The following is an 18,387-nucleotide window of genomic DNA, read 5'->3' as shown; positions in this document are numbered from 1 at the left end:
GATAGATAGGGCTTTAAACTAGAGTCGAAGGGGGAAGGGGCTAAAACCAGGCACACCGGTGAAGACCTAAGGGATGGTACGCTAGAATCAGAGGGGCTGTGTGCCAGTGAGGTCCTTCGGTTCGATCCACAAGGTGCTGAGTGTAAGGAGACGCACCTGAAATGCTTCTACACGAACGCACGCAGTATGAGGAATAAAATGGATGAGCTAGAAGTCCTGGCCCAGTCCCGCAACTATGACATCATCGGCATAAGCGAAACCTGGTGGGATGAGTCCTGTGACTGGGGTGTTGCGATAGATGGTTACAGGCTCTTCAGGAGGGACAGGCAGGGTAGGCGAGGTGGTGGGGTGGCGATGTATGTGAAGCAGGGGCTGGACTGTGTGGAACTCCAGGTCGGCGATGGCAAAGTTGAGAGCCTCTGGGTAAGGATCAAGGGACAACTGAATAAAGGGGATATCGTTGTGGGAGTCTATTACAGACTGCCTGGCCAGGACGATAGCGCCGATAAATTATTCTTTACAGAACTAAGAGAGGCCTCGAGATTAACTCCCCTTGTCCTTATGGGGGACTTCAACTTGCCAGACGTTAACTGGGAGTGCCACACGGCTGACACGAGCAAGTCCAGGAGGTTCATAAAGCACCTAGATGATAACTTCTTGGTGCAGGTGCTAACGGAGCCAACTAGGAAAGGTGCCCTCCTAGACCTGTTGCTAGAAAACAGAGAGGGTCTGGTGGGAGATGTGGTGATTGGTGGCCACCTCGGTCATAGCGACCATGAAGTAGTTGAGTTCAAAATTTACGGTGACAGAAGGAAAAGTGCCACCAAAACCTCATCCCTAGATATGGGGAAAGCAGACTTCAGGCTGCTCAGGGAACTAGTCAGCAAGGTCCCCTGGGAAACTGCTCTTGAAGGCCTCGATGTCCACCAGTGCTGGTCATTCTTTAAGCAATGCCTCCTAGAAGCACAAGATCAGGCAATTCCTAAATATCGCAAGTCAGGCAGGCACGGCAGGAGGCCGGCGTGGCTGACCAGGACGATTCTGATGGAGATTAGGCGGTAACAGAGAGTGTTTCGCTACTGGAAGGAGGGCCAGGTGTCATGGAAACAATACAGGGATGCTGTTCGTGTTTGTAGGGAGAAAATTCGTGTGGCTAAAGCACACCTAGAGTTGAAGCTGGCTGTGTCTGTGAGAGAAAATAAGAAGTTTTTTTTTAGATATGTGAATGGAAAAAGGAGAACTAAAGAATATATAGGGCCGATCCTTGATAGGGAAGGTCTCCTCACAGACAACGACATAGGCAAAGCAGAGACGCTTAACGCCTTCTTTGCCTCTGTCTTCAATGCCGATGATGGGCTTCGGGACCCAGGGTGCCCTGAGCTGGAGGACCGGGACGGTGGGGATGACAAACTCCCAACCGACCCTGAACGTGTGCGGGATTTGCTACTCCACCTGGATCCCTACAAGTCCATGGGTCCGGATGAGATTCATCCCCGGGTGCTGAAAGAGCTGGCGGACGTCATCACGGAACCTCTCTCAATTATTTTTCAACGATCCTGGGAATCTGGAGAGGTCCCGGTAGACTGGAAGCTGGCAAATGTTGTGCCGATTTTCAAGAAGGGTCAGAAAGAAGACCCTAGCAATTACAGGCCTGTCAGTCTCACGTCAGTGCCTGGTAAAATCATGGAGAAGATGGTTCTCAAACTTATTGAGGCGCACCTGGGGGACAAAGCAGTCATTGGTCCCAGCCAGCATGGGTTTGTGAAGGGTAGGTCCTGCCTAACTAACCTGATTTCCTTTTATGATAAGATCACCCGTATGGTGGACCAAGGGAAACCAGCTGATGTGATTTTTTTGGACTTCAGCAAGGCTTTTGACACGGTTTCCCATAGGATCCTACTGGACAAAATGTCCACCATACAGCTAAATAAAAACATCATACGATGGGTGAGCAATTGGCTAATGGGCAGGGCCCAAAGGGTTATGGTGAATGGGGCTGCGTCAGGCTGGCGGGCGGTCACCAGTGGGGTCCCTCAAGGCTCCATTTTAGGGCTGGTACTTTTCAATATTTTTATAAACGATCTGGATGTAGGAATAGAAGGCATTTTGAGCAAGTTTGCTGATGACACCAAACTTGGAGGAGTTGTGGACTCTGTTGAGGGTGGAAAGGCCTTGCAGAGGGATCTGGATAGGTTGGAGAGCTGGGCGATCACCAACCGCATGAAGTTCAATAAGAGCAAGTGCCGGGTCCCGTACCTGGGGCGGGGAAACCCTGGCTGCACGTACAGACTGGGCGATGAGACGCTGGAGAGCAGCCTAGAAGAGAGGGATCTGGGGGTCCTTGTAGACAGCAAGTTCAATATGAGCCAGCAGTGTGCCCTGGCAGCCAGGAGGGCCAACCGTGTCCTGGGGTGCATCAAGCACGGCATCGCTAGTAGGTCAAGGGAGGTGATTGTCCCGCTCTACTCTGCGCTGGTGCGGCCTCACCTCGAGTACTGTGTGCAGTTCTGGGCACCACAGTATAAAAAGGACATGAAACTGTTGGAGAGTGTCCAGAGGAGGGCTACGAAGATGGTGAAAGGCCTGGAGGGGAAGACGTACGAGGAACGGCTGAAGGCACTGGGCCTGTTCAGCCTGGAGAAGAGGAGGCTGAGGGGAGACCTCATCGCAGTCTACAACTTCCTCGTAAGGGGGTGTCAAGAGGTAGGAGACCTTTTCTCCATTAACACCAGTGACAGGACACGCGGGAACGGGGTTAAGCTGAGGCAGGGGAAATTTAGGCATGACATCAGGAGGGGGTTCTTCACAGAGAGGGTGGTTGCACACTGGAACAGGCTCCCCAGGGAAGTGGTCACTGCACCGAGCCTGTCTGAATTTAAGAAGAGATTGGACTGTGCACTTAGTCACATGGTCTGAACTTTTGGGTAGACCTGTGCGGTGTCAAGAGTTGGACTTGATGATCCTTAAGGGTCCCTTCCAACTCAGGATATTCTATGATTCTATACTTTTTCTTCTTTATCACTAACCAGATCATGTATCACTAGACATGGCAAAACTGAGTAATTCTCTGTTGCGAATCACGGCCGAAAGCACAACAGACACCAGTTGAGTCAGATCATGCTGCTCCATTTTATTGCCCGAATAGCCTAACTTTTATAGTGAACTTTACAGGGGCAGACAGTGTTTCACACAAGATTATTGGTCAAAAGCACTCAGACAAACAACTATAAGAAAACAATCCCACCTGCAAGAAAAGAACCCCCCTTTTGATTAGCAGTCAGGAAAACAACCCCCTTTGTGATTAGCGGTCACGTAGACCTAGTCCTTGAGGCCAGCTGCTGGTAACAGTATTTTCTGAGTTCCTTAATTGGGCAATGTGGGAGTCATAGCCATGGGAGCTTCTCACAGTTACTCTGGCAGCTTGGTTTGCTCAGCTACAGCAGGCCCTGAGATTTCTAAGGTCTACCCCTGGTTGCTTAAAGCAAGCTCAGATTGAACAATTGTTCCACGGGCACGTGTCCACATCCTGTATGCCAATTCCCAGCAATTCTCTTTCTGCAGAAAGGTACACTGTTTTGCTATTTTATTCATGTTAGAATTATCAGGTGATGAATTATAAAGCTTCACATCAAACTTATTGAAATTGGGTCATAGTCTTCAGAATAAAAAGTATAATCTTATAAATCACACATCTGAACTTCTGAGCCATTTAAAATTTTATAAGCCAGACTTTCCCAATCTGTAACCTGTTTGACTGTTTTCTGATCTGATTCTCCTCCTGTGTTCTATGTAGAAAAACAGAACATCATTAGTTCTTTTCAGCTAATAGGCTAATTTATTTGAAAGGAAATCACTTCCAGCTTGGTCAGATCTGTCCTAGGGCCATGGCCAGTGTAAAAACAGATGCACAATCAGAAAAACATTGTGAATCTGTTCTCCTCTTCTGTACACAGCAGAAAATAGCTAGAACTGGTCATATATGCCCCTGTTCGAAATGCAGGTCAAAGATGCACTTGTGCACTAACCAAATCATCTATTAGATCACAAGTAGCTCTCACTCACTCAGGCATGTCTAAAAACACAGACAAATCCCTCCAGAGTGTGTTCAATGTAGAGGTTAGAAAAAGCGGCAGGTGATGTGATTGTAAGGGTGGTCTGTTTGACAGTAATTGAGCAACAAGAAGTCACAGTGATACCTGAGATAATTAAACTAATTGGAACAAAGTATCACTCATATACTCATACTTCATTGCTGGAATCTGAATCCAGAGGAACTGTGATTTCAACTGTGAACGCTAACCTATTTATTGTACTTCAGGAGGAATAAATATATTTGGGTTATCCTGAAGTAAAATAGAGCCACTTACTGGTAAAACAAATTAAGTGTGTGCATTTTCATATAAGCTTTTAGGAGTCAGAAACAGACGAAGTCCAAATAATGATGAATAATGAGATATATTCCTTTGCATTTAATCTTGCAAATTGTTCTGCCTAATGGAAAATGAGAATGTTCAAAATGACAGATTTGGGCTCTAATTCTCTCTAAAGGTCTCTTCACTAAACAGAAAATTCTTTGAGAAGCAGAACTAATGAAGTTTTTATTGGGTTTTTCTGCTCAATGATGACATCAGTCTTTGCAAAATGTGTAAGAATTGCTGATCTCTGAGACCTCTGTCCTTCTCAGATTAGATCAAAAGGAACACAACCAAAATTATAGAAAAAAGGAAGCAACAGAAGGACTGTCAGTTAGACAAGGCAATTTTATTTTTTAAGAGGGTTTGTAGAAATTGCCAAATGAAAAGCCAGTGTCATAAATATGTATAGTCTGCATGATTTGGCAATATGGTTTAAGGCTCAGAGAGCCACAATGAGCTATTAAAAATATATGTAGAGCAGAAAGAGTGTATCAGTGTAATCCTTCAATTCAGGTAAATAGCTTCATTAAGAGAGAAGTCGTAGCACTACAGTAACATGACAGTACTGATTTGGAGATCAAGGTTAGTACCTGTACAGTGCTGAGATCAACTTATCGATCTCATGATATGGCAGCAGTTCTTTTAAAAATATCATCACTGTACTCTATAACAAAGAATAAATGTGCCCTCTGTTTCCTGCATTCAGATCCAATGGAAATGCTTTCTGCAGCTGCTTTTAGTCACAATGTGTGAAAACATCCTTGATCATGAAAAATTTAGTAACTCTAAAAGCATCTACATCCATTCATGGATTTCATGTGTTAGACAAATGTAAAAATTGCTAAACTAAAATCACTGAACAAGACTGAGCAGCGAGATCAAAAAGGATGTTTCTGAGCTGGGCCAGTCATCTCAAATCAAAACAGAACATAGCTATGGGGAAACCATTGGATAATAGGACAGTAAAGATAAGGGATAGTTCTGAAAGTCTCTTGTATAAATCAGAGATTCCTTAGCAGCTACCTGTGGCTTTAAAAAACTCCTATTAAAAAAAAAAAAAAAGAGATTTACCATGTCAAACTAGACAAGAAGCCTTTTCAGGGCGATATCAAGATGTCAACAGCTATTGGAATCAATGCGAAATTTCCACATGAATAAGACGCAATTTCCCAAATTTACTAATCATCAAATTCATTTTGCCATGCTTCACTGACGTAAAATTGATGTCTATTCTAAGCTTTTGCTATGGTTAGGGAAGAGAGATAAGTGCCTCCTGAGGATGATCACCACCACTACTACCGCTACCCTTACATAGGGGTTTAAAATAGAATTCCATATATCACATTGATTTTATGCAGGTCTTCTGCTCTCTAGTTACTTCAACACTTTTGAGAATCTCTTTGTGCGTAGTTAGGGTCTGGCGGCCGGAAGATGTGGCGCTGTACGGAAAGGTGGAGCCCCTCCCTTGATGGACAGTAGCGTGTGGGCTGTGATGTAGGGAAGCAGAAGTGGCGCTATGGGCCTCGGGTAGATAACCCCATGTGGCTCGACAACAAACGCCATTTGCCATCCACCACATTGGTGTCTGTGAGCCGATGGACCGAGCGGCCTGGGGTTGGTCGCCGTGCCGTTCCTGAACCAGGTCGCCACTGCCCCCTGAAGGCAACACTCTTTCTTTGGCAGTAATGATAAAATTATTGAAGAGCATGTCAAGATCTTAGTGAATTTATTTTCTTTTGCCTGTAGGCTGAAAATTAATGCCTAACCATTTTGTGGTACAATTCCAGGTATCTTTATTATACATGTATCTTTTACATGCAGTTTATCCAAATTATGTCCTTAGAATCCAAGTGCTTAGTAAGATAAATCTGCACTGCGATTGTCTGAAGTGTTGTTCACTCCCTCTTTTCCTTTTTTTTTTTTTTTTTAGGTACTCAGCTTTCTGAGCTGCTTGATGTTTTTATTTCCTTGGCTTCACTTACAGTTGGAAACCATTACCAGACAGGTATGTCTGTATACTTTAAAAGCAATCAGGCTGTGGTTCAATGTAACCTTCTACAGTTACTCATTGCATTATCAATCCACTTTGCCTGAAACAAACAAGACTTAGTCCTCATGAATGTCATCACAGTTTGTTGCTGCATTACACAAGGAGAGCTTATTTGTCTTCATATGTTATGGGTGAAAGGATACTACCCAATTTAGCTGGGTCCTCATCCAATGATGCCTTAAAGATCAATAGCAAGGCTTCAGAATTGTATTAAATTGGAATTAGGATAGAACATATCTTGCAAAGTATAGAAGATACATACTTTGGGGAATTCGTGTTACTTAGTTAATGATGCATTGTGTAAATATATGCTTTCTTCTATGAATTTTACACATTTATTTTTTATTTTTTTTTACTTCTTATTTTAGGTTTTCTTCCCATACTAAGAAAAAATGATGAAACATGGACATTCAGTTGACCTTTACTCTTTCACTTATTATTTATATATATATATCCTAATAATTCTTTGTAAGCTTAGTTTCGTATTTATCCTTTTTTTTTTTTCTTTTCAGTTGAGTGTCTTTCCATATTATTTGTTTTCCCTTTCATAGTCACCCACTGTTTTTAAATGCTGCTGTCTACCTGTAAATCTACCTATAGATGCTTGTCTTAATACAGTTTAATATCCTGTCTGTTTTGATATGTTGCATAAAGCAAACATTACGTTGACGTCTTCTCACTGACATCCATCTCTCTTCCCGACTGGTCATACCAACATAGAGTTTCCACATATCTTCAGCTCCCCCTTTCAATGTGCAGTTCTTTCACCTTATCTACACTTCATTTCACTGTAATATGGCCTGATTTATCAGCTACAGATATAGCATATTTATCCATTATGGTAGGATTAGTTATGCTTGTATTTTAGGCGAGACATGATAGATATTTTCCACTGTCTAGTTTTTCCTAGCCATAGTGACAAACATTTAATATAACGGGGAAAAAATGATAGTCTTGCAGTTAAGACCCTCATTGAGACCCAAGAGCTGAAATCATATTCCATTAGGCATCTATACAGTAAGCAACAAAATTACATCTGTCAGTGCTGTAAGACAACAACAGAAACAAGCAATGCATAATCAAAGCAATTATCCAGAAGAAACAGAGGTCAGCATTATTACAAGTGTTGAAGGCTATTCACACAGAAGTGATAATTTGGGGAACTACTGAGAGCCAAATCTCATTTCTTAGGTACCTATTATTTTCTGTTAACTGAAGAGGGTTCCATGTTCCTAAAATTACACAGTGGTTGCAACCCTTCTTGTTGCAAAATATCCTAAATTAATTCATAGCTGGAACAAGTTCATGTGTGAGCTTCCACTGCTGCAAAAACATCCATCACCCTCTCTGTAACAACTATTACATTACCAGCTTGCCAAAGGTTCTCTGAAAAGTGAGAGCAAATGAAAGCTAAGCAGCACAGGCTAAATACTGTAAATGTCAGAATAATAGAAAACATCAGAAAGGCATTGCCTGATCATGTGAATGCACGTACATTCTGTAGTTGAAATGCCAGTCCCCAGCAGCAAAGAGTGCAGCAATTTTTTAGCAGTGCAGCAGGTGGTGCTCCAGCAGCCCCTTTCCCAGAGCACCAGAGCACACATTGAGGAGCACTCTTTTCCAGTAGTAGCCCTCAGTGGTTACTTCTCTACATCCCTGTACTGTCCCAACAGATATTATTCTTTAAATGAAAAGAGGATAGATTTAGGTTAGATGTTAGGAATAAATTCTTTACTCAGGCGGTGGTGAGGCACTGGCACAGGTTGCCCACAGAAGCTGTGGATGCTCCATCCGTGTAGGTGGTCAAGGCCAGGCTGGATGGGGCTTTGGGCAACCTGGTCTGGTGGGAGGTGTCCCTGCCCATGGCAGGGGGATGGAACCAGGTGATGTTTAAGCTTTCTTTTAACCCCAACCATTACATGGTTCTGTGATTCTTGACAGTGTATCATGTTCAAGATATTGAGCAAGCCATGATAAATTTGTATTTCTATTTAGTATTTTGTAAAATGTATATTCCTAAAATTCTAGTTGCATTTACAGTGAAAATTAAAATACATTGAATTGATAGTCTCATACAGAATTATTTCTTCCACCCAAATGGAGAACCATTCTCCTGCAAAAGCATAGCTATGTGCAAGCAAATTTCTCACTTTCAGGGAGCATGTAGGATTGTGTTAGCATCATTTGGACCTTGCATAGCATCCTCCTGCAGGTCAGAAAGTTCATTGTGAGTAGCAATAGATTGCATTTTGGGTATCCGAGATGCTCCCAAAACTTTGTGGTTGCTTTATGGTAACTGCATATGTCTATATATCTGAGCTTTTAATGCACAGATATTGAGTTAAAAAAAATAAAACATATAATGAAATCATTTGCATGAGTGGTAGAAATTCCCAGGAAATATTAAAAAAAATAAAATCCTACTGGACTTCATAAATAGCTTAGAGTAGATGAGTACAATCTGATGTACAGAAGAGAGATGTTTCCAATTCGAGAAACAAATCCCATTTAAGGAATTTAATGTAATTTAGGAAACTATGATATGCTTTGATCATCCCTTATTGAACTTGTTACAGAGAGAAAACATGTTATCTTTCAGCAGCTTGCTGAAAGTGGGCCCATTTCTACTTTCATGGCAGTGGGGCAGGGGATGGTTCTGCTCTGGGAAGGAAGAGGAGGGAGGGAAGTTGGAATAGGGATGAGGAAAGGCAAAAACAAAGGACTTTGTTCCTGCTGGACATGCAGCCAGGCAGAGTTTGCAAATGCACTCTTGTTTCTATACACTATGAGCTATTGTGCTATGAACAAGCATACTACAATACCAAGTGATTCAGGTTCTGGACACTGGTGGACATTTTGCTGCTGGAAAGTTGTAAAATTAGTCACTTGTTCAGCTGCAAGAACAACAGTATTAAAATGTTTCATCTTATAAAAACTAGTACCAAACTAAAATACTAAAAACTGTGCCTGTCCTTCAATTCAAGCTGAACTTCCAGAGCTTGAACTTGAAGACGGTGACAGGATTTGCCCTTTTTCTATACAGTTTCCAGAAGGACAAGATATAATTCTTTCCTCAGATGGCACAAATATGGAACTAAACTGTCATATTGGCTTCAGATCATCTAGGTCAATTTCATCTTTAGGGAGCATATTCTTCACTGATGAAGAAGAACAAAACAGGCAAGGAAGAAGAGGAGGTGAAGTGGGAATTTACAGAAAGAGCGTAAGCTATGGCTTTGCTCCTCTGTGACTTCAAGGCTGTTTTTGTTAGTGGCAAGGAAACTCTTGCATGCCTAGGCAGAACAAAAAATGGCCAGGGACACAGATATTCTTAAAGAACAAGATAGGTGTATGGACTAGAATGTACTAACAACCCTGTATTTTGGGGCAGGAAGAATCAGGAACTAGCCCACTCCTTTTGCTACAATATTGGAATCTGCTGAGGTAAAGGTACATCCAGGTACATTCTCAATACTTATAGCTGTTGTATAGTTTGCAGCTGAACACGTCAAATTAGAGCTAATGAAGAAGTTACTGTCCTCAGTAGGACTGGACTGTGAAAGCCCCTATCCTGATGTATATTTTACTTTAACTGGAATAGAAGATTCAAAACACTATGAGTAGTGTCTTCCCAAACCCTGTGCTACCCACAGAGAGAAGCATATGCAGAAGGTGCTATTGAAATTAGTCTTTTAAAAAAAAAAAAAGCATTACTTTCAACAAGCAACAAAAAATAACCAAGTAAAGCTAGATGGTCTCTTGGCTCCACCCTTGTGAAGTGAAACCTTCCAGGTGTGGATCATTTGACTTTTGCTATATAGGAAGCCTGAGGACCTGTGGGGAATTGCCTTTCTGGTGGGGAGTTTGAGGCTCAGGTTCTCTAGGGTGTTTTTCTGCTGTTGTGGTGAAGCGGATTCAGTGTTCCCCGGTGGGCTGCTTTTTCTTCACGTTTTCTCCCATCTCTGTGAAATAGTTTCAGTGACTCTATGAGTTAGCTATGTTGTTGTTGCCCTCTCAGCGTGGTGAGACCCTGGTGGTGCGAAGTCACTGTGAAGCAGTGTGGAAATGACTCAAGTTCAGGAGCTGGCAGGTAAGTGTTCCTGGGTTCTACAGTTCTTTAATGTTGAGGAGTTTGAGTACATCCTTCACCTTGTCTGTTTTCAGTGAAATTACTTCCATGACTTCTAAGCTCCCTTTCAAGCCCTTCCAAATATAATGATAATGAAAGCTAAGAAGAAAGCCCCGCCAACTCAGAAGCTCAAGTGCTTACAGGTAAGCCTGACTTTGAAGAATGTTCTTAAGTATTTGTTAGGATTCGACAACAGGCACCGTGGAAAAAGGTGCCTTAATGTGCCCTAAAATAATGCCTTGCGGTGAGTAGAAACCGATGGGGGAAGGTACTGGTGCAGTTAGCTCATAATGTTCACTAAGTGGAAGTTGCGAGACTGTGCTGTTCCTAAAAGAAATGCCGCTTTCACAACATGTAAGTCAAAAGAAGTATGAAGAAAGCCTCTCATCTCCCCTACAGGCATGCGTCTCGGCTGTGGAGAAAGATTTGGAAGATCGCGCGGAGGTCCCCGATATGAGGTCGCACCGCTGCGGTTCCCGATATGAGGTCGCACCGCTGCGGTTCCCGCGCTGAGTGAGGTCACGGAGCTGAGTGAGGTCACAGAGCTGAGTGAGGACTCAGAGCTGAGTGAGGACTCAGAGCTGAGTGAGGACACAGGGCTGAGTGAGGACACAGGGCTGAGTGAGGACTCAGGGCTGAGTGAGGACTCAGGGCTGAGTGAGGACTCAGGGCTGAGTGAGGACTCAGGGCTGAGTGAGGACTCAGGGCTGAGTGAGGACTCAGGGCTGAGTGAGGACACAGGGCTGAGTGAGGACACAGGGCTGAGTGAGGACACAGGGCTGAGTGAGGACACAGGGCTGAGTGAGGACACAGGGCTGAGTGAGGACACAGGGCTGAGTGAGGACACAGGGCTGAGTGAGGACACAGGGCTGAGTGAGGACACAGGGCTGAGTGAGGACACAGGGCTGAGTGAGGACACAGGGCTGAGTGAGTTTCCCGCGCTGAGTGAGGTCACAGAGCTGAGTGAGGTCACAGAGCTGAGTGAGGTCACAGAGCTGAGTGAGGACTCAGAGCTGAGTGAGGACTCAGAGCTGAGTGAGTTTCCCGCGCTGAGTGAGGACACAGAGCTGAGTGAGGACACAGAGCTGAGTGAAGACACAGAGCTGAGTGAGGACACAGAGCTGAGTGAGGACACAGAGCTGAGTGAGGACACAGAGCTGAGTGAGTTTCCCGCGCTGAGTGAGGTCACAGAGCTGAGTGAGGACTCAGAGCTGAGTGAGGACTCAGAGCTGAGTGAGTTTCCCGCGCTGAGTGAGGACTCAGAGCTGAGTGAGGTCACAGAGCTGAGTGAGGACTCAGAGCTGAGTGAGGACTCAGAGCTGAGTGAGGTCACAGAGCTGAGTGAGGTCACAGAGCTGAGTGAGGTCACAGAGCTGAGTGAGGTCACAGGGCTGAGTGAGGACACAGGGCTGAGTGAGGTCACAGAGCTGAGTGAGGTCACAGAGCTGAGTGAGGTCACAGAGCTGAGTGAGGTCACAGAGCTGAGTGAGGTCACAGAGCTGAGTGAGGTCACAGAGCTGAGTGAGGACTCAGAGCTGAGTGAGGACTCAGAGCTGAGTGAGGACTCAGAGCTGAGTGAGGACACAGAGCTGAGTGAGGACACAGAGCTGAGTGAGTTTCCCGCGCTGAGTGAGGTCACAGAGCTGAGTGAGGTCACAGAGCTGAGTGAGGTCACAGAGCTGAGTGAGGTCACAGAGCTGAGTGAGGACTCAGAGCTGAGTGAGGACTCAGAGCTGAGTGAGTTTCCCGCGCTGAGTGAGGTCACAGAGCTGAGTGAGGACTCAGAGCTGAGTGAGGACTCAGAGCTGAGTGAGGACTCAGAGCTGAGTGAGTTTCCCGCGCTGAGTGAGGACACAGGGCTGAGTGAGGTCACAGTGCTGAGTGAGGACTCAGAGCTGAGTGAGGACTCAGAGCTGAGTGAGGACACAGCTGAGTGAGGACACAGAGCTGAGTGAGGTCACAGGGCTGAGTGAGGACACAGGGCTGAGTGAGGACACAGGGCTGAGTGAGGACTCAGGGCTGAGTGAGGACTCAGGGCTGAGTGAGGACTCAGGGCTGAGTGAGGACTCAGGGCTGAGTGAGGACTCAGGGCTGAGTGAGGACTCAGGGCTGAGTGAGGACTCAGGGCTGAGTGAGGACTCAGGGCTGAGTGAGGACTCAGGGCTGAGTGAGGACTCAGGGCTGAGTGAGGACTCAGGGCTGAGTGAGGACACAGGGCTGAGTGAGTTTCCCGCGCTGAGTGAGGACACGAGGCTGAGTGAGGACACAGGGCTGAGTGAGGTCACAGGGCTGAGTGAGGTCACAGGGCTGAGTGAGGTCACAGGGCTGAGTGAGGACACAGGGCTGAGTGAGGACACAGGGCTGAGTGAGGACTCAGAGCTGAGTGAGTTTCCCGCGCTGAGTGAGGACAGAGGGCTGAGTGAGGACAGAGGGCTGAGTGAGGACACAGGGCTGAGTGAGGACACAGGGCTGAGTGAGTTTCCCACGCTGACTGAGGACACAGGGCTCAGTGAGGACACAGGGCTGAGTGAGGGCTCAGAGCTGAGTGAGTTTCCCACGCTGACTGAGGACACAGGGCTGAGTGAGGACACAGGGCTGAGTGAGTTTCCCGCGCTGAGTGAGGTCACAGAGCTGAGTGAGGTCACAGAGCTGAGTGAGGACTCAGAGCTGAGTGAGGACTCAGAGCTGAGTGAGTTTCCCGCGCTGAGTGAGTTTCCCGCGCTGAGTGAGTTTCCCGCGCTGAGTGAGTTTCCCGCGCTGAGTGAGGACTCAGAGCTGAGTGAGGACTCAGAGCTGAGTGAGGACTCAGAGCTGAGTGAGTTTCCCGCGCTGAGTGAGGACTCAGAGCTGAGTGAGGACTCAGAGCTGAGTGAGGACTCAGAGCTGAGTGAGTTTCCCGCGCTGAGTGAGGACTCAGAGCTGAGTGAGGACTCAGAGCTGAGTGAGGACTCAGAGCTGAGTGAGGACTCAGAGCTGAGTGAGTTTCCCGCGCTGAGTGAGTTTCCCGCGCTGAGTGAGTTTCCCGCGCTGAGTGAGGAGTCAGAGCTGAGTGAGGAGTCAGAGCTGAGTGAGGAGTCAGAGCTGAGTGAGGAGTCAGAGCTGAGTGAGGAGTCAGAGCTGAGTGAGGACTCAGAGCTGAGTGAGGACTCAGAGCTGAGTGAGGACTCAGAGCTGAGTGAGGACTCAGAGCTGAGTGAGTTTCCCGCGCTGAGTGAGGACACAGAGCTGAGTGAGGACACAGAGCTGAGTGAGGACACAGAGCTGAGTGAGGACACAGAGCTGAGTGAGTTTCCCGCGCTGAGTGAGGTCACAGAGCTGAGTGAGGACTCAGAGCTGAGTGAGGACTCAGAGCTGAGTGAGTTTCCCGCGCTGAGTGAGGACTCAGAGCTGAGTGAGGTCACAGAGCTGAGTGAGGTCACAGAGCTGAGTGAGGACTCAGAGCTGAGTGAGGACTCAGAGCTGAGTGAGGTCACAGAGCTGAGTGAGGTCACAGGGCTGAGTGAGGACACAGGGCTGAGTGAGGTCACAGAGCTGAGTGAGGTCACAGAGCTGAGTGAGGTCACAGAGCTGAGTGAGGTCACAGAGCTGAGTGAGGACTCAGAGCTGAGTGAGTTTCCCGCGCTGAGTGAGGACACAGGGCTGAGTGAGTTTCCCGCGCTGAGTGAGGTCACAGAGCTGAGTGAGGTCACAGAGCTGAGTGAGGACTCAGAGCTGAGTGAGGACTCAGAGCTGAGTGAGGACTCAGAGCTGAGTGAGGACACAGAGCTGAGTGAGGACACAGAGCTGAGTGAGGTCACAGAGCTGAGTGAGGTCACAGAGCTGAGTGAGGTCACAGAGCTGAGTGAGGACTCAGAGCTGAGTGAGGACTCAGAGCTGAGTGAGTTTCCCGCGCTGAGTGAGGTCACAGAGCTGAGTGAGGACTCAGAGCTGAGTGAGGACTCAGAGCTGAGTGAGTTTCCCGCGCTGAGTGAGGACACAGGGCTGAGTGAGGACACAGGGCTGAGTGAGGACACAGGGCTGAGTGAGGACACAGGGCTGAGTGAGGACACAGGGCTGAGTGAGGACACAGGGCTGAGTGAGTTTCCCGCGCTGAGTGAGGACACAGGGCTGAGTGAGTTTCCCGCGCTGAGTGAGGTCACAGAGCTGAGTGAGGTCACAGAGCTGAGTGAGGTCACAGAGCTGAGTGAGGACTCAGAGCTGAGTGAGGACTCAGAGCTGAGTGAGGACTCAGAGCTGAGTGAGGACTCAGAGCTGAGTGAGGACTCAGAGCTGAGTGAGTTTCCCGCGCTGAGAGAGTTTCCCGCGCTGAGTGAGGACTCAGAGCTGAGTGAGGACTCAGAGCTGAGTGAGGACTCAGAGCTGAGTGAGTTTCCCGCGCTGAGTGAGGACACAGGGCTGAGTGAGGTCACAGTGCTGAGTGAGGACTCAGAGCTGAGTGAGGACTCAGAGCTGAGTGAGGACTCAGAGCTGAGTGAGGACACAGAGCTGAGTGAGGTCACAGAGCTGAGTGAGGACACAGGGCTGAGTGAGGACACAGGGCTGAGTGAGGACACAGGGCTGAGTGAGGACACAGGGCTGAGTGAGGACTCAGGGCTGAGTGAGGACTCAGGGCTGAGTGAGGACTCAGGGCTGAGTGAGGACACAGGGCTGAGTGAGGACACAGGGCTGAGTGAGGACACAGGGCTGAGTGAGGACTCAGGGCTGAGTGAGGACTCAGGGCTGAGTGAGGACTCAGGGCTGAGTGAGGACTCAGGGCTGAGTGAGGACTCAGGGCTGAGTGAGGACTCAGGGCTGAGTGAGGACTCAGAGCTGAGTAAGTTTCCCGCGCTGAGTGAGGACTCAGAGCTGAGTGAGGACTCAGAGCTGAGTGAGGACTCAGAGCTGAGTGAGTTTCCCGCGCTGAGTGAGGACACAGGGCTGAGTGAGGTCACAGTGCTGAGTGAGGACTCAGAGCTGAGTGAGGACTCAGAGCTGAGTGAGGACTCAGGGCTGAGTGAGGACTCAGGGCTGAGTGAGGACTCAGGGCTGAGTGAGGACTCAGGGCTGAGTGAGGACTCAGGGCTGAGTGAGGACTCAGGGCTGAGTGAGGACTCAGGGCTGAGTGAGTTTCCCGCGCTGAGTGAGGACACAGGGCTGAGTGAGGACACAGGGCTGAGTGAGGACACAGGGCTGAGTGAGTTTCCCGCGCTGAGTGAGGTCACAGGGCTGAGTGAGGACACAGGGCTGAGTGAGGACTCAGAGCTGAGTGAGGACTCAGGGCTGAGTGAGGACTCAGGGCTGAGTGAGGACTCAGGGCTGAGTGAGGACTCAGGGCTGAGTGAGGACACAGGGCTGAGTGAGTTTCCCGCGCTGAGTGAGGTCACAGGGCTGAGTGAGGACACAGGGCTGAGTGAGGACTCAGAGCTGAGTGAGGACTCAGGGCTGAGTGAGGACTCAGGGCTGAGTGAGGACTCAGGGCTGAGTGAGGACACAGGGCTGAGTGAGGACACAGGGCTGAGTGAGGACACAGGGCTGAGTGAGGACACAGGGCTGAGTGAGGACACAGGGCTGAGTGAGGGCTCAGAGCTGAGTGAGTTTCCCACGCTGACTGAGGACACAGGGCTGAGTGAGGACACAGGGCTGAGTGAGGACTCAGAGCTGAGTGAGGACTCAGAGCTGAGTGAGGACTCAGAGCTGAGTGAGGACTCAGAGCTGAGTGAGGACTCAGAGCTGAGTGAGGACACAGCTGAGTGAGGACACAGAGCTGAGTGAGGTCACAGGGCTGAGTGAGGTCACAGGGCTGAGTGAGGACACAGGGCTGAGTGAGGACACAGGGCTGAGTGAGGACTCAGGGCTGAGTGAGGACTCAGGGCTGAGTGAGGACTCAGAGCTGAGTGAGGACACAGCTGAGTGAGGACACAGAGCTGAGTGAGGTCACAGGGCTGAGTGAGGTCACAGGGCTGAGTGAGGACACAGGGCTGAGTGAGGACACAGGGCTGAGTGAGGACACAGGGCTGAGTGAGGACTCAGGGCTGAGTGAGGACTCAGGGCTGAGTGAGGACTCAGGGCTGAGTGAGGACTCAGGGCTGAGTGAGGACTCAGGGCTGAGTGAGGACTCAGGGCTGAGTGAGGACTCAGGGCTGAGTGAGGACTCAGGGCTGAGTGAGGACTCAGGGCTGAGTGAGGACTCAGGGCTGAGTGAGGACTCAGGGCTGAGTGAGGACTCAGGGCTGAGTGAGGACTCAGGGCTGAGTGAGTTTCCCGCGCTGAGTGAGGACACGAGGCTGAGTGAGGACACAGGGCTGAGTGAGGACACAGGGCTGAGTGAGTTTCCCGCGCTGAGTGAGGTCACAGGGCTGAGTGAGGACACAGGGCTGAGTGAGGACACAGGGCTGAGTGAGGACTCAGAGCTGAGTGAGTTTCCCGCGCTGAGTGAGGACAGAGGGCTGAGTGAGGACAGAGGGCTGAGTGAGGACAGAGGGCTGAGTGAGGACAGAGGGCTGAGTGAGGACACAGGGCTGAGTGAGGACACAGGGCTGAGTGAGTTTCCCACGCTGACTGAGGACACAGGGCTGAGTGAGGACACAGGGCTGAGTGAGGGCTCAGAGCTGAGTGAGTTTCCCACGCTGACTGAGGACACAGGGCTGAGTGAGGACACAGGGCTGAGTGAGTTTCCCGCGCTGAGTGAGGTCACAGAGCTGAGTGAGGACTCAGAGCTGAGTGAGGACTCAGAGCTGAGTGAGTTTCCCGCGCTGAGTGAGTTTCCCGCGCTGAGTGAGTTTCCCGCGCTGAGTGAGTTTCCCGCGCTGAGTGAGGACTCAGAGCTGAGTGAGGACTCAGAGCTGAGTGAGTTTCCCGCGCTGAGTGAGGACTCAGAGCTGAGTGAGGACTCAGAGCTGAGTGAGGACTCAGAGCTGAGTGAGGACTCAGAGCTGAGTGAGGACTCAGAGCTGAGTGAGTTTCCCGCGCTGAGTGAGTTTCCCGCGCTGAGTGAGTTTCCCGCGCTGAGTGAGGAGTCAGAGCTGAGTGAGGAGTCAGAGCTGAGTGAGGAGTCAGAGCTGAGTGAGGACTCAGAGCTGAGTGAGGACTCAGAGCTGAGTGAGGACTCAGAGCTGAGTGAGGACTCAGAGCTGAGTGAGTTTCCCGCGCTGAGTGAGGACACAGAGCTGAGTGAGGACACAGAGCTGAGTGAGGACACAGAGCTGAGTGAGGACACAGAGCTGAGTGAGGACACAGAGCTGAGTGAGTTTCCCGCGCTGAGTGAGGTCACAGAGCTGAGTGAGGACTCAGAGCTGAGTGAGGACTCAGAGCTGAGTGAGTTTCCCGCGCTGAGTGAGGACTCAGAGCTGAGTGAGGTCACAGAGCTGAGTGAGGACTCAGAGCTGAGTGAGGACTCAGAGCTGAGTGAGGTCACAGAGCTGAGTGAGGTCACAGGGCTGAGTGAGGACACAGGGCTGAGTGAGGTCACAGAGCTGAGTGAGGTCACAGAGCTGAGTGAGGTCACAGAGCTGAGTGAGGTCACAGAGCTGAGTGAGGTCACAGAGCTGAGTGAGGTCACAGAGCTGAGTGAGGACTCAGAGCTGAGTGAGTTTCCCGCGCTGAGTGAGGACACAGGGCTGAGTGAGTTTCCCGCGCTGAGTGAGGTCACAGAGCTGAGTGAGGTCACAGAGCTGAGTGAGGACTCAGAGCTGAGTGAGGACTCAGAGCTGAGTGAGGACTCAGAGCTGAGTGAGGACACAGAGCTGAGTGAGGACACAGAGCTGAGTGAGGACACAGAGCTGAGTGAGGTCACAGAGCTGAGTGAGGTCACAGAG

This window comes from Anas platyrhynchos, chromosome 1 (genome assembly GCF_047663525.1).
Source record: "Anas platyrhynchos isolate ZD024472 breed Pekin duck chromosome 1, IASCAAS_PekinDuck_T2T, whole genome shotgun sequence".
In the NCBI taxonomy this organism is placed as follows: domain Eukaryota; kingdom Metazoa; phylum Chordata; class Aves; order Anseriformes; family Anatidae; genus Anas; species Anas platyrhynchos.
The sequence above is the reverse complement of the archived record's forward strand: the minus strand, read 5'-3'. Positions refer to the sequence as shown.